The 15,825-nt window shown below is 41.6% G+C and overlaps 1 protein-coding gene and 1 long non-coding RNA gene across 9 annotated transcripts in view; one reads left to right on the forward strand and one right to left on the reverse strand.

Moving 5' to 3' along the window:
* LOC134356828 (uncharacterized) overlaps positions 1-4,825 on the reverse strand; it is a 36,540-nt gene extending 31,715 nt beyond the window's left edge. The window contains exon 1 of the long non-coding RNA XR_010020444.1: positions 4,764-4,825. This is a non-coding gene — a long non-coding RNA (uncharacterized LOC134356828). The remainder of the gene's footprint in view (positions 1-4,763) is intronic.
* The window catches only part of cfap20dc (CFAP20 domain containing), a 488,877-nt gene that overhangs the window by 85,114 nt on the left and 387,938 nt on the right, over positions 1-15,825 (forward strand). The window lies entirely within an intron of this gene.

A 15,825-nucleotide genomic window follows, 5' to 3' on the forward strand; every position in this document is an offset into this window, starting at 1 on the left:
AGACAGCATTATCACCCAAAGAAACGATAACATGAACACCCATTGGCTAATAGCACCCTGCTGTTTGTACTAACCCAAGCAAATGTCTAGCTAGAGACTTCCTCAGCATTTAACATAACATTGAAGCCATTTTAATCCACATACGCAGCAATTTAAAAGATTAACATAACAAAGAAGCCATTTTAAATTTAACATACAAAGAAGAGACCCCGTACATTTGTTTCATCGATAGTCTATTGAGTATTGTCCTTTGTTTAAGGAACCTTGAGCTATATCATTAAATACCAATGAAGTCCTGAGTCCATTTCAAATCTATCTATGTTACCATTTTAAATAAGGTTTGAATTGATAAATTCATAGCTGGGTATCTCCCCGAGGTAGATTTCATGCAAGGGCTATCATTTATCAGTCTTAACAAAAAATCTCCAACGAGTTGTATCAATGTATTGAAATTAGTTTCCTTACTTTTATCAAAACCTTAGAAAGAAGTGACATAGGATCAGAAGACGAGTGTCCGTGGTAGTACAAACGTACATGATAGATACTAGCATGGATAGAAGATTGGCTGACTGGTAGATAGGAAAGCAAGAGAATAAGGAAGGGCCTTTTCTGGTTGGCTGCAAATGACCAGTTGTGTTCCCCAGGGATCACTGGTGGAGTAGACTAGAGGGGCTGGATCTGTTCTGTTCTACTCCTATATCTTATGGTCTTATAATATTATGGTTTTAACAATGAAGATGGTGTGAGCGAACAACTCGACCAAAGGTGACATCCTTCAGATGGTTCACAAAACTACTTCTTTCACTTTGAATCTTTTGTAATTCATTTTGCTATCATGTTTAAAAATAGACATATTTGTTGCATTGCAGGTGAAGAAAATTTACAGGGACATTTATGATGGACTTTTATATTAATGTAATCCAGCTCATGATTTTTGACCTTTTTTCCCTCCCCATATTTCGTTATGACATTTGACTCACTAAGTCAAGAGTGTTTGCATTGTATCACTCATTCCCCTGTACCATATTTGTTCTCACATGCTCATTAAAAACACTGCTTCTTCCAATTTTCCCACTAACCACCTACACTAAAGGTAATTTACAATAACCAACTACCAGCACTTACATGAGCATGTAGGAAGAAATAGGAGTACCCAAGGGAAAATGGCTGTTAAAGTTTTGGAACTGTATATGCTCAATAATGTGTAAATTGATGTACTGTAACTTTCAAATGGTAGTTACAGAAAGCGAAATAAATTTGGATATTTTGGTGGAGTGGATAGGAAAGGAAGCCATTTGGTTTATTGATTATATTGATACTATGAGCTGGTAGAATCACTGTGCAAGCTTGAAGTAAGAACAAAAAAAAAACACTGGCAGCATTTATGGAAAGAGAAACTGAGTTAATATTTCATGCTATTGACCTGTGGGCATTTTGGTACTCTATTTAATGCTCCTCTTCAACCAAAACAAAAGATTTGTATTGTAGGGCTCCTTCCTATTTGAAAATGTGTGCCAACTTGTTTTTCTCCAGTGTAATGCTTTAGAACTTTATTTGAAACTTGCATTACCCATAGGAATTGAGGTACATTATAAAAATATCAAAACATTTTTTGTTTCAAGCAAAATTGTTCATTTGATATTGTGAGGTGTCATAATTTCCTGCATATATCTACCAAGTCTCAATTAATGACATCTTGCTCAAGAGCTATGTCCTTCAGTTTACAGAGCCCTCAAAATGCAAGGTGCTGTTGATTGGATTAATTATATTGTCCAACTAAGAAGATTCTTAATGTATAGGATATGGAATTTTTAATGTAATATTAATTATTCATTTTGCTTTAAACCTCAGTGAATGTTTCATAATCCTTGAAATAGAATATATTAGATTCAATGTATACCTAATTAGCTGCCATAAATACTATTTTACATATGTGTTCTTGTCATTTTCTGATAATAACTGCAATTATTATTGATGTGTACAACCTAATTACTATTTTGTGGCTGATGTTTTTAATGCAAAGGGAGCACTGCACAATGATAAATGTAAAAATTTCAAAGGGATCTTAATGTGCCATCTTCAATCAAAACTGCTGAAATACTGATAAATTTACCAATGGATTTCTGAAATTCGATTAGCTAAAATGAAATAAAACAGACTGTAGTGATTTATGCTATTATAGACTATTTTGCAGTTCAGATAGGATGTTAGTTTATGAAAAGAAAATAGAATATTAGTGCTTAGCAGTTTCTTGAGAATGTGGGTTAGAGTTTAGACAACATTTAGAGCTTTTGTTAATTATGCTAATTATTTGTACTTGGATTGTATTCATATACAAGGATGTGAAACTAGCATGCATTGATTTTTTTTCAGTGTACATTTTACCAATGTGGCTCTAATCTTGAATCAATACATTTTGAGCTCATTAAATATGGTGGAATTAGTTTTAGCTTGAAATTTGCACCCTGCTAAATTAAGAAATAAATATTCAATATGTAAAAGCTGATATGATCAAAACCAATAAAATTCTTAGGGGAAGTTAATGAACTAAATGCTGAGAGGATGTTTCCTTTCATGAGGAAGTCTAGGACCAGAGTGCAGATTTTCAGAATAAGTTGAAACTCATTTAAGACTGAGATGAGGAAGACTTTAAGTTGTGAGTCTTTGGAATACTTTGCTCAAGAAAACTATAAACTCTGAATCTTTGAAAAGCTATGTTGTTAACCATTAAGAGAATTAAGAGTTGGGAACATAATACAGTGAATGAACATAGGACATAGAACATTATGGCCCTTTGTTCATGGTCTATATCCCTCTTGCACTTAAAAAAATAAAAGTGCCCCTTAAATACCATTTAATCATTTTGCCACTTGCCTTAAAGCTATGTGTTCTTGTATTTGACATTTCCACTATGGTAAAAGACTCTCTCTGCCCCCATTCTGTGCCCCTCATAATTTTATATAATTTTGTCATGCCAAACCCCAGCCTCCGACATGCCAGAGAAAATAATCGGTTTGTTGAATATCTTTTTTTATAGTTTTTTTTTAATCTAGAAAATATCCGGGTGATCTCCAAAACTTCCATACCCTTCCTGTAACACAACAATCAGAAATGCACACAAGGCTCTGAATATGGCCTAACCAAAGATTTATGCATCTTCAAAATTACTTCCTGAATATCTGACTCAACAGCCTAACTGAACGAAGGCAATATTCCGTATCTCTTCTTTTACACTCTTTTTACTTGTGCTGATATTCTACAATTCCTCTGTAAATCAATGCTTCTAAGGGTCCTGCCATTTACTGTATGCATTCCTTTTGCATTTGACCGCTGAAAGTGTTGCACTTCATGCTTAGTCTGCATTAAATTCCATCTGCCATTTTTCTCCCTATGTTTCAAACTGGTCTATATGCTGCTGAAACCTTTGACAACCTTCCTCACTATCCACAACAACATTTTTTTCTGTTGAGCTTGAGCCTACTATTCAATCTACCTGCACTTTCATATATCACAAGCAATGGAGGTCCCAGTCTTGATCCTTGTGGCCCAGTGTGAGAGTGGGAAACTGAAGCTTCGGCTGAAGAAATTTAGGTGATGGCAATCAGGGCATTGAAATGCTCCTCCTGTAATATGTGGGAAGTACAACCACCTGCACACTCAGACAGATCTGGTCAAGGAACTGGTAGGTGTACATAGGATCATCCAGGAGTTTGAGAATATCGTCCATGAGAACTTATTGAGGGGATTTGTACAAGGCATTGGTAAGGTCAAATTTGGAGTATTGTGTACAGTTCTGGTCACCAAATTATAGGAAAGATGCCAACAAAATTGAGAGAGTACAGAGAAGATTTACTAGAATGTTACCTGGGTTTCATCTCCTAAGTTACAGAGAAAGGTTGAACAAGTTGGGTCTTTATCCTTTGGAGCGTAGAAGGTTGAGGGGGGACTTGATGGAGGTATTTAAAATGATGAGGGGCATAGATAGAGTTGACGTGGATAGGCTTTTTCTATCGAGAGTGGGGGAGATTCAAACAAGAGGACATGAGTTGAGAGTTAAAGGGCAAAAGTTTAGGGGTAACATGAGGGGGAACTTCTTTACTCAGGGAGTGGTAGCTGTGTGGAACAAGCTTCCAGCAGAAGTGGTTGAGGCAGGATCGATGTTGTCATTTAAAGTTTAATTGGATAGCTATATGGACAGGAAAGGAATGGAGGGTTATGGGCTGACTGCAGGTCAGTGGGACTAGGTGAGAGTAAGAGTTCGGCACGGACTAGGAGGGCCGAGATGGCCTGTTTCTGTGCTGTAATTGTTATATGGTTATATGGATGCAACTCAGGTGCAGGTGACAAATGGATGGGTCACCACCAGCAGGAGCAAAGGAAGTAAGTAGGATTCCACTGTAGCCATTCCCCTCAGTAACATGTGAAGCCACCTGGTTGCCTTGGCTGTGTACGTCTAGGGAATATACACCCCGATCACACCAAACTTGTGAAATTGAGACAGCTCTCCCACCCAAAACTCCAGTTTGTGAAGATGCTGTGTAATTTGCTATCCTGTTACGACTCAGTTCCAAGAAATAGCAGACAGCACACGATTTAAGGAATTATAATTATGAATCTTAACTAAAGGGTTAGTAAAGAAAAGAAAGAAAAAAAAAACAAAAAGGGCCCATTATAATTAACCGGACAAATGAGCACAAGTTAGAGCTGGACTCTTCCAAAAGTCATACATATTCACTGATCCTCAGTAGACTCCAGCACCTTACTCCATTGAATCACGGTCCTTCACCGGGTCAAATCCTACGACTGCTTTTGTCCAGCATCTTCTTTATTCATCTCCCGCTGAGCAAAGGACCCAGCTCACATCGATATCAGGCACACAACACAAAAACACACTCCCATCATTGGACAGCTCACATTCCAAACACCCATTATCTCTAACCGTAATCCAAACACTGCTTCTATATAAAGACCATTACATGAGCAGTGAAACCTTTCCCAGGGTGTTACAGATGTATCCCCCTTTGGAAAATGTTGCCGGGGGGTGGTCATGACATTACAGAGATCAGCAATAAGAGCTGGGTTAGTGGCAATGTGCCCAGCTCCAAGGCAAAGAAGGGAAGGATTAAGTCGGACAGAGCGACAGTGATAGGGAGCTCAATAAGGAGTACAGGCACAGACAGGAGTTTCTATGGCTGCAGTTGATACTCTGGGATGGTATGTATCCTCCCTGGTGCCAGGGTCAAGGCTGTTGCACAACAGGTAAGGGATATACTGAGAGGTGAGTGTGAGCAATTCGAGGCTGTGGTCCAAATTGATAGCAATGACAAATGGGCAGGAGCAAGGATGAGGCCCTTCAAAGGAAATTTAAGGAGTTAGGTAGAAAGTTTAAAAAGCATCTCTTCCAGAGTTGTAATCTCAGGATTATTATTTATGTTGTGTGCTAGTGAGATGAAAAATAGACACATACAGCAGTTCAATACAAGGCTAAGGAACTGGTGCAAGGAGGAAGGGCTTCAGATTTATAGATTATTGGAATCTCTTTTAGGGCAGCTGAGCCAGAAGGGAAATAATATCATCACTAGGAAGTTTGCTAATATGTTTGAAACTATAGTGGTGGGGATAGGAACCACAGTAGCAGGTAAATAGATGGTAGGGTTAAGGGTAAGAAAGATGGTGTGACAAGAAGGAAAAGGAAGACTGCAAGGAGCAGGCTAATAAATCTGGTTCAACTAATAGCTGAAATGTGTTTATATCAACGGTAAGGAGGATGAACTAAGGGGCTGGTCCATAGAACACCACAACATAGTACAGTCCCTTCAGTTCACGATGTTGTGCTGACCTTTTAACCTACTCTAAGATCAATCTAACTATTCCCTCCTACATAGGCCTTTATTTTTCCATCATCCATGTACCTATCTAAGAGTTTCTTCAATGTCCCTAATGTATCTGTTTCTATTACCATCCCTGGCAGTTCCACACCACTCTCTGTGGGGGAGAAAGAGACTTGTCTCTGACATCCCCCTATACTTTCCTCCAATTACCTTAAAATTATGCCCCCTGGTATTAGCCACTTCCACAGGAAGAAGTCTCTGGCTATCCACTCAATCTATGCCTCTTAATATTTTGTGCACCTCTAACAAGTTGCTCCTCATTCTCCTTTGCTCCATAGAGAAAAGCACTAGCTCACTGAACCTGTCCTCTAGATGTGGAATTATATGTTTTTGACATGATAGAGACATTGTTGCATGAGGCACAGGACTGGCATTTTAATGTTCTGGGTTTCACTGTTTTCTTTGTGGTGGGGGTGGGGGCAGGGTAAGAGGTAGAGGTCTTGCACTCCTGATAAGGGAGAGTGCCATGGCAGTATTCAGAAGGAACACACTGGAGGGCTCGTCTACAGAGGCAATTTGGGTGGAGCGCCAAAGTAAGAAAGGTGCAATTGCACTGATGGGATCATAGTAGAGGCTCCCACCCAATAGCTACCATGAGATGGAGGAACAGATGAGTAAACAGATTATGGGAAGGTGTAGAAACAACAGGGTTGTCACACTCAGGGAGTGTTCCTGTATTGATTGGAACAACCTTAGTGCATGTGGCTCAGATGGGGTGTGATTCCTTCAGTGTATTCAAGAAAGGTTCTTGAAAAAGTATCCAGAGAGCAACTAGAGAAGAAAACCAGATCTGGTTTTGGGAAATGAGCAAGGCCGGGTGACAGACCTGATAGTGGATGAACAGCAGCAGGCTGAGCACACAGCCTTGGGGAGTGTCAGTGCTCAAGATAATGGAATGAGAGGTGTTGCTGCCCACACGAACAGACTGTGGGCTTACCGTTAAGAAGTCCAGTATCCAATTGGAGAGTGAGGTGTTGAGTCCCAGTGGGGACAGTTTCCTCATCAGTTTCTGAGGTATGATGTATGCTGAACTGATGTCTATAAACAGCAGTCTGACTTAAGAGACTCCATTTCATCATCAGCGGATCGATTTGAACGATAAGCAAACTGGAAAGGGTCCAATGTAGCAACGAGAACGGCTTTAATGTGCTTTGTGACATCTACTCAAAAAAATACCACGGGGTGATAGTCATTTGGGGAGGTTACTGTCGCCTTCTTTGTCATTGGAATGATGGTTTCCACCTTGAAAACTGAGGGAACAATGGATTGTTCCAGAGAGATGTTGAATATATCTGTCAGCACCTCTGTCAGCTGGGCTGTGCACTCTTTCAGAACCTGACCTGGTATATTATCAAGCATGCAACTTTGTGTGGGTTGACTCTGTCTAGCTGAACCTGAGGTGAGGAAGACCCTGGCCAGAGTGTCTGCTCCCCTAGGGGGAAGGGATGTCTTCTTCACCGGCACTTTGTTCTGCACATCAGACAGGGTGTAGAAAAGATTCAGTTCTGTAGGAGTGAAGCATCCTGGTCACTGATGTGCAGGGTAAACTTGCAGTCTATAATCCTCTATAACCCTGCCACATGCCACATGCACCTCATGTCTCTAGTTAAATTCTCTGAGAACGTCCCCATTTCGCCACCTTGATGAAGCAGGACAGCACAGTTTTTGCTTCCCTGAGAGTTGTTACATCCCCTGATCTAAAGGCAGCATCATGATCCTTTGGCCATGCATGGACCTCTGCAGTAAGCCATGGCTTCTGATTTGTCCTCACCAGGATGTGTTTTTTGATGGTAACATCCTCAGTACACTTCTCCATGTGACTGGTCACAGAATCCACAGATTCCTCAGTGTTAATATGGTTGCCACAGGTAGCAGCCTTCCTGAACATTCCCCAGTTTGTGTTATCAAAGCAGTTTTGTAGTGCAGAGATTGCACTCTTAGGCCAGGTTTTCACCACCTTTAGAACTGGTTTGACCCAATAGATCACTGGTTTGTATGCTGGAGTTAGTATTACAGGTAAGCGAGCTGAAAATCCAATGTGGGGTTGAGGGACTGCTTTGTAGGTGCCTGCTATATTAGTATAAACCAGGTCTAGTGTATTTTCACCTCTGGTAGCAAAATCAACATGCTGGTGGAATTTAGGCAGGACTGTCTTGAGGTTCGCATGGTTAAAGTCACCTGTGATAAAGAAGATGCCATCTGGGTGTTTGATTTGACAATCACTGATGGTGCTGTAGAGCTCATGCAGCGCTTCATCAGCATTAGCAGTGGGTAGCGGGGGATATATACAGCTACCAACACAATTGTAGTAAATTCCCTTGGTATATAAAACGGTCTACACTTCACAAAAATGAACTCAATCATCGGTGAACAATGTGATGCCACTGCAAAAGTGTCTGTACACCAGTTCTTATTCATGTAAATACAGATAACATCACCACGGGTCTTGCCTGAGATCACTGGAGCGCTGGATTCTTGTCAGCCCGAAATGTGCTAAAACAAACCAGCTGGATGGCCATGTCTGGAATGGATTCATGAAGCCATAATTCCTTGAGAATGAGTGCACAGAAGTTTTTTTTCTCACTGGTTCAGTCTCAGGTGCAGATAGTCCAGTTTATTTTCAAATGAATAGATGTTTGTCTGTAAGAATGAGGTGAGAGCCAGCCTGAAAGGCTTTGACCTAAGTCGTTCCCGGATACCTGCGCATTTTCTGCTTTTTTGTTTCTTTACACATCTCTTCCTAAGGCGTCGTTCACGATAAGCCCACGCTGTGGATCTCCTCTGCAGTCCAACAGTTCACTAGCATGGTGGAATTGCTGTGCACAGTATATTTAATAGCCATCAGCATTGTCCAATCTTAACAAAAGCGTATCGGATATGGATGAACTACTGTACCCAGAGACAAAGTGGTCACTGTGTCTGAATGCTACAACATCTTGGAATACAGTCACCTGGACCAGATGGACTACAGCCCTGGGGTTCTGAAAGATATGGCTGAAGAGATTGTGGAGGCATTAGTAATGATTTTTCAAGAATCACTAGATTCTTGAATAGTTCTGGAAGACTGGAAAATTGCAAATATCACTCCACTCTTCAAGTAGGGAGAGAGGTAGAAGAAAGAAAACTATAGGCAAATTATTCTGACCTCAGTGGTTGGGAAGATGTTGGAGTCAATTATTTAGGATGAGGCCTCAGGGTACTTGGAGGCACAGGATAAAATAGGCCATAGCCAGCATGGTTTTCTCAAGGGAAAATCTTGCCTGACAAATCTGTTGGAATTCTTTGAAGAAATATCAAGTAGGATAGACAAAGGAGAGTTGGTTAATGCTGTGTACTTGGATTTTCAGAAGGCCTTTGACAAAGTGCCAAACATGAAGCTGCTTAACAAGCTACGAGCCCGTGGTTTTACAGGAAAAATTCTAGCATTAATAAAGCAGTGGCTGATTGGCAGGAGGCTATGTTCAACATCAGTCACTTTGTGGAACAAGCACAGTGTGTACTGACCACCCCCACCCCCAGGCATTCTGGCAGGCATGAGCAATCAATCGCATGATGCAGTTCGAATGCAAGCCATTACAAGTCGATGGCAGATTCATTGCTCAAAACTATAAAAGAATACCTTGCATACAGTCTCAGAATTTTCAACTAAACACATTTGCATGTTTTTCTAGTAATATCCCTTTTCTTTTCTCAACATGAAATGATATTCACATGAAATAAATTATTTTAACTCTTTGTAAAAATTATTTGAACTATTATTTATAACTAAATTGAACAGATTTTGACCTTGCCACACACTCCCCATCAGAAGTAGATGTCGTCCTGACATCTCCTCCCAGTGTTAGACTTACAATCACTACTCTCCTTGTATGAAACATTGTGTTAGTTTCTCATAGGTAAATGGTAGCTGATGTAGGAACTGAGGCACAGGTAGCCATGAAATCTTGACGTTACACAATTATAAGGCAATGCCTGATACTGGTGGTCTACAGTTTGTATGTTGTGATATGTGGGGGTCTCAACATAAGTAAAGCATTTTGATGGCCGTCATCCTCTCCGAGGAAATTTTGAGCTCCCTTGTCTTTGCTCAGTCTGGTGTCTGGCTCATCATTGGCTGGAGTAAATACAGGAACTGTTATTGTTTTGCATGCAGGAAAGCTCAACAACAGTTCATCCTCACTGTGGCTGGCTGGTTCGTTCTCTTCCCTTTCTTTAGGTGGGCGAGCCCTGGTGCTTCATTTTGGCAGACAGCCTTGCTTTGTTGCGGTATCCATTTGTGGTTCAGCATCTTTGTTGCGGTATCCATTTTTGGCAGGTGTTCACATGGCATGAGAAGATTGCGATGTAGTACTCTGGGTCTTTTTCCTTGTTCAGGTTTTACTTCATGGATTGGTACATCCTCCCCAACAATACACAATATGGATGCAGTCCCCCCAATAGCTTCAAGCATACACTCCTTGGCAATCTGATGGGCTTTTTGCATCCCTCTTTTCCATCTTTCCAAGTATTCACTGTCGGCTGCAGGACTTTGGTCAGTGTTCAGGCCAAAGAATGGTTCTATGGACATCTTCGACGATCTTCCAAAGAGACAGTAGAACAGAGAGAATCCTGTTACTTCTGACCTTGAACTGTTATAAGCATAGATTATTTTATTCAATGCCTCTTTGCAATTTTCTTTTGTCTTTCTGTTGGTGTTTTCAATATTTGCAGAAGGGTCCCGTTGAACCTCTCCACTTTTCCATTTCCCTGGGGGTGGTACAGCGTAGTTCTTGATCCTGCCATGCTGTTATGTTTTCTCAGTTGTGTGGTTGTGTGAAGAGTTGGTTCTCAAATTCGGCCCTTGGTCATAGCGTATTCATGATGGGAATCCAAACTTCATGGCAAAGTCATTGAAAAGATGGTCAGTGACAGTTTTTCCTGACTTCGAGGTTGTGGCATATGCCTGTGCGGATCGTGTAAAATGGTCAGTAATCACTAGAATGTACTTGAATCCACCCTTGTATGTCCAGGTGAAGAAAGTCAACTGACACAAGTTCAAATGGCTGCATTGTCACAATGCTCACGAGTGGTGCCGTTGTTTCCCGACGCGGCTTCTTTTGCTTGAGACAGGTACAGACTCTTAGCACATGGTGCTCAATGTCCCTCTGCATGTGAGGCCAGAAAAATCTCTCTCTTACCAGAGCCAAGGTGATCAACACCTTGGTGCCCCATTTTATCTTGTAGCTCTTTCAGGACTGTACACTTGAACTTCTCAGGTAGCACCAGTTGTGTTCATTAGGTCGTTTTCCAATAAAGAATGCCATCCTCATCTTATACTAATTTATCCCACTCTCACAGAAAGCACCTGGCATGTTTGCTTAATGTCTGTATTTATTGAAAAGTAGGTTTTGAACCTGAGCATACAAAGTCAATTAACATTTTGATGTCACCATCCTCTTCCTGTCTTGCCGGATCTCTCTCCTAGACAGTGTTCACCAAGTTGATGTTTACTGCATCTAACTGTACAGTTACTGCCATGGACCAGGGTATGTCTGCACTTTGCTACACTTCAATGGCTTGGACTGTGGCTCCCACTGAATTGGACAAGATTTATTCCATACACTCACTCATAGTTGCTTGGCTACTCATGGCCGACAAATAGTCGACATGTCAGCATCGACATTTTCTTTTCCCAGGTGATAACGGATAGCGAAGTAGAAATCGGCCAGTTTAGCAACCCATCTAAATCCTGTTGCATTCAACTTTGCTGAAGATAGGGCCATAGGCTATGACTCTCAATTTGCCATCTTGCTTTTGATATAGGACTGACTGCTCCCAACCCCTGACTGGGGGCATTAATGTGGAGAATGAGTGGTTGTGCAAAGTCTGGGAACCCCGGCACAGGTGGCTGTACTAGGCAGTCAATCAGCTTCTCCAAAGTTTCTTAATGTGTCTCTGTCCAAGTGATGGATTTGCCAGAGGGCACACATTTCCTCTACTTATTTGTCTTTCGGATGCTACCGCTACCCCTACCCCTACTGAGTTGATTTTGGTCACTGACATCTCTGCTTTTTAACAGGTCATAGAAGGGAGGGTTGCAGTTCTAGAAAAATCCTTAATGTACATCCTTAATGTAATAATTAAGTCATGCAAGTAATCCTTCATTTCGTTGTAGAGGGGTTTTGGAACTGGAATATAAGAGCGAGCAACTGGTTCAGCATCTTTGAGAGAGATGCTCAGCTGCAAACCTTTGATACATCCAATGTCATTGTCTGATTTTGAAAGGAGTGACATTCTTCTCTAGCTGTTGTATATTTAGGTGGCTCACATCAACTGATGGATCCCATAAATCAGAGTTGAGTTCATCCATATCATCCTCTGTTTGATGTTGAGTGACTGGGTCGAATATGGCACCTTTTTGTACAGTGATAGGGAACACAGATTTAACTGGTTTCAACATCCCAGGCATTGCCTTCTCAGCAAGAACGACGTCATGGTCTGTTCTGTTGTGCACATCAGTAACAATCTATGGACATACAGCCCTCGTAACTTCAGTTACGAGTGTTTCACACAGTTCACAGTTCAAGGCCCACTGAGGGTTCACTTCTGGTTCCAAGAGCATTATTTGTCTTCCCTCACAAATGGATACTGTACATAGCGTTCAACTTGCTGAACATTATTGTATGTTCTGGTATGTTAATTCTCTCCTTTGTTGTCTTTACTTGATACCACAGGGATTCTCAATGCTAATCAAATTGATAAATGCTTTGATTTTGCTTCTTTTAAGACTAGGGAATGCAACTCTTACTGTTTCATATAAAAGTCCTCCCTTCCTATCGTTAAGTCTTTTATCACTCTCTTAGATAATCTATTCAATCACGTTGAATCCAATGATGGAATGGGGTAGAGGTCCACCTTTCAGAACCAGAACCGGTATGATTAATTCCAGGCGAAGCTAATTTGAAAGTGATCTCAATCCATTCTACATATGGCATGCTGCACCAAATGCTGCCACCAGCTATAATGCCTCAGGTGTCTCCACTGCCTCTGAATCATCCCTGCGTTTAACTCCAGGTAAGTGCCTAATTTTCCACTGCTCAGCTGTGGTGCACACCTGTGAACCTGTCCCATATTGCTTCACTTCGATATCTCTGTAACCAGCATTCTGCCGCACTGTCTGCCCACCAGTGAAGTTACATACGAATGTTGATTGACTTGGCACTGCGCAACTAAAACACTGGTGGAGGGCTGTCTCTCGTTATTTGTCTTGATCCTACACTGATTCCAATAGTCCGTCTGACATTGTTTTGAGCAGTAACATGAGACTTTACATCTGGAGTACCTTGTATTTACACCCTCTCTACCACAGCTGGCACATTGGTGGGACACTTCTGTGATACCAATTACTTCCTATCCCATGGAAGCAACCCATCTTAGAAAACATCTTAGAATGAATCCTCTCTGGGTAGTATTATTCCTTATGCTTTACCTCCTGCTAAGCAGTGCTCACTGCTACCACCGTTCTTCACACCCTCTCTGCTGACGGGGGAAACTCTTTCTAATTCGTGTTGAACGAAGCTGCTGAGGCAGGCCAGGATACAGACATACTGGGTACTGTGGTGCAACTCCATTCTGCTGTGGTAAAACTGAATAATTCTGTGGAGCTACGACATAATTGCTAAGCTTCAGATGGCAATGTATATGATTCTGTTGCATACTGCTGAAATTGGGGAAATTTATGTTGTGGGGCTGGGTATGATTGAGGCAGAGCCCGTTCAAATAACTGGTTTTGCTTCTTCCGTCACTGTTTTTGTTCAATACTTGGCCCTCTCTGGAGTTCAGACCTGAGAATGTTTTGCCCAAGAATTGCTCAGGCCTCTTTGTACCTCACCCTGGTGGTTGCTGGTAACTCTGTGCTAGGTCCTGTGGCTGAGAAGGAGTTTCTGTCATTGCCCATTTTTTAAATTTGAAACTTAAAATCATTGTTGACGCACAGGTATGGGCTGTTGAATTTGCTCCTAGACCTGGACAATGCCTTCACTAAGTGTTTTCAACTGTGACACTTGGTCTATATGAGCCCTTTCCACCAGACATTTAAGCTCACATGATGTTCCTCTGACTGTGCAAAAGTTAACAGTGGCATTGTGAGCTGACCCAGCTGGCTTCCATTTATTCTTTTTCTCCACTTCATTTGCACTTGCAATGTTTAGCTTCTCTAATAGTACCTCATCTGAAGTTTTGGGATCTAAAAGGCATAGCTGAAGGTCCTTTTGAATTCAACCACTTCTCAAACCGGTGAGTACAGTATGTAAAAACATACACTGCACTAAGACTGGATCATATTTCAGACCAGGCTCCCCCTCCTGTGAGGGAGACAGTACTTTCTGCTTCAGGTCAAGAACACGTATTAAGAAACTTCGTGGCATCTCTGTACTGTGTTGGGCTTCTGCTATCAGCTGCTTGTACAGTTCAGTTGTCCCGTTTTCCTGATAATATGAGTGAAGGGTCCATTTAAGGGTAGGTAAGTTCAAGTCTGATTTACCCTCAGGATAACTGCACATCTGGAGCCCAGGCAAAAGCAATTTGGCATGTCAACAAATACACTCAAAAACTTCTATAGTTGTATTGTAGAGAACATTCTGACAGGCTGCATCACTGTCTGGTATGGAGGGGCTACTGCACAGGATTGAAAGAAGCTGCAGAAGGTTGTAAATCTAGTCAGCTCCATCTTGGGCACTAGCCTACAAAGTACCCAGGACATCTTTAGGGACCGGTGTCTCAGAAAGGCAGTGTCCGTTATTAAGGACCTCCAGCACCCAGGGTATGCTCTTTTCTCACTGTTACCATCAGGTAGGAGATACAGAAGCCTGGAGGCACACACTCAGCAATTCAGGAACAGCTTCTTCCCCTCTGCCATTCGATTCCTGAATGGACTTTGAAGCTTTGGACACTACCTCACTTTTTTAATATACAATATTTCTGTTTTTGCACATTTTTAAATAATCTATGCAATGTATGTAATTTATTTATTATTATATTTTATTTATTATTACTTTTTTTCTGTCTCTGCTAGATTATGTATTGCAGCGGTCCCCAACCACTGGGCCATGGACCGGTACCGGGCCGCAAAGCATGCGCTACCGGGCCATGAGGAAACCTTTCCTCATTCCCTGTCAAGCCCACTGTTGAGTTTGAACGCACGCGCGGTCATTACCCGCGCGTCATCCATGTCAGCGCAGGAAGGAGATCAACTCCTCGAGCTTGCAAATGACGGCGGGCTGAAAAGTATGTTTGACATAACATCTCTGCCGGCATTCTGGATCAAAGTCAAGGCTAAGTATCCTGAGATAGGCATGAAAGCGCTGAAAACATTGCTTCCATTTCCAACATATCTCTTCAATGAATGCAACGAAAACTAAATTGCGGAATAGACTGGACATGAGGAACCCCCTTCGAGTATCGCTGTTTCCCATCACCCCTCGATGGGACCGTGTTGTTGCAGGAAAACAAGCCCAGGGCTCCCACTGATTCAGCGATATTGGTGTGTTGCAATGATTTTGTATGTCCATACGGGGAAAATATGTGCTGTGTATTTAATATCCAAACGTTACTTAAAATGTTATGATGCTATTGATTATAAGTGACCTATATAACCATATAGCAATTACAGCGCGGAAACGGGCCATCTCTACCCTGCTGGTCTGTGCCGAACACTACTCTCACCTAGTCCCACCGACCTGCACTCAGCCCATAACCCTCCATTCCTTTCCTGTCCATATAGCTATCCAATTTTTCTTTAAATGATAATATCGAACCTGCCTCTACCACTTCTACTGGAAGTTCGTTCAACACTTACTTCAAGCCCCTGTCCTCCCCTGATAATTGACTTATCACTATATTCATGTGAGGAAAATATGCAGTGTGTGTTTAATATTAAATTCGTTAGATAAACCCT

The sequence above is a fragment of the Mobula hypostoma genome, chromosome 15 (assembly GCF_963921235.1).
Source record: "Mobula hypostoma chromosome 15, sMobHyp1.1, whole genome shotgun sequence".
NCBI classification, from domain to species: domain Eukaryota; kingdom Metazoa; phylum Chordata; class Chondrichthyes; order Myliobatiformes; family Myliobatidae; genus Mobula; species Mobula hypostoma.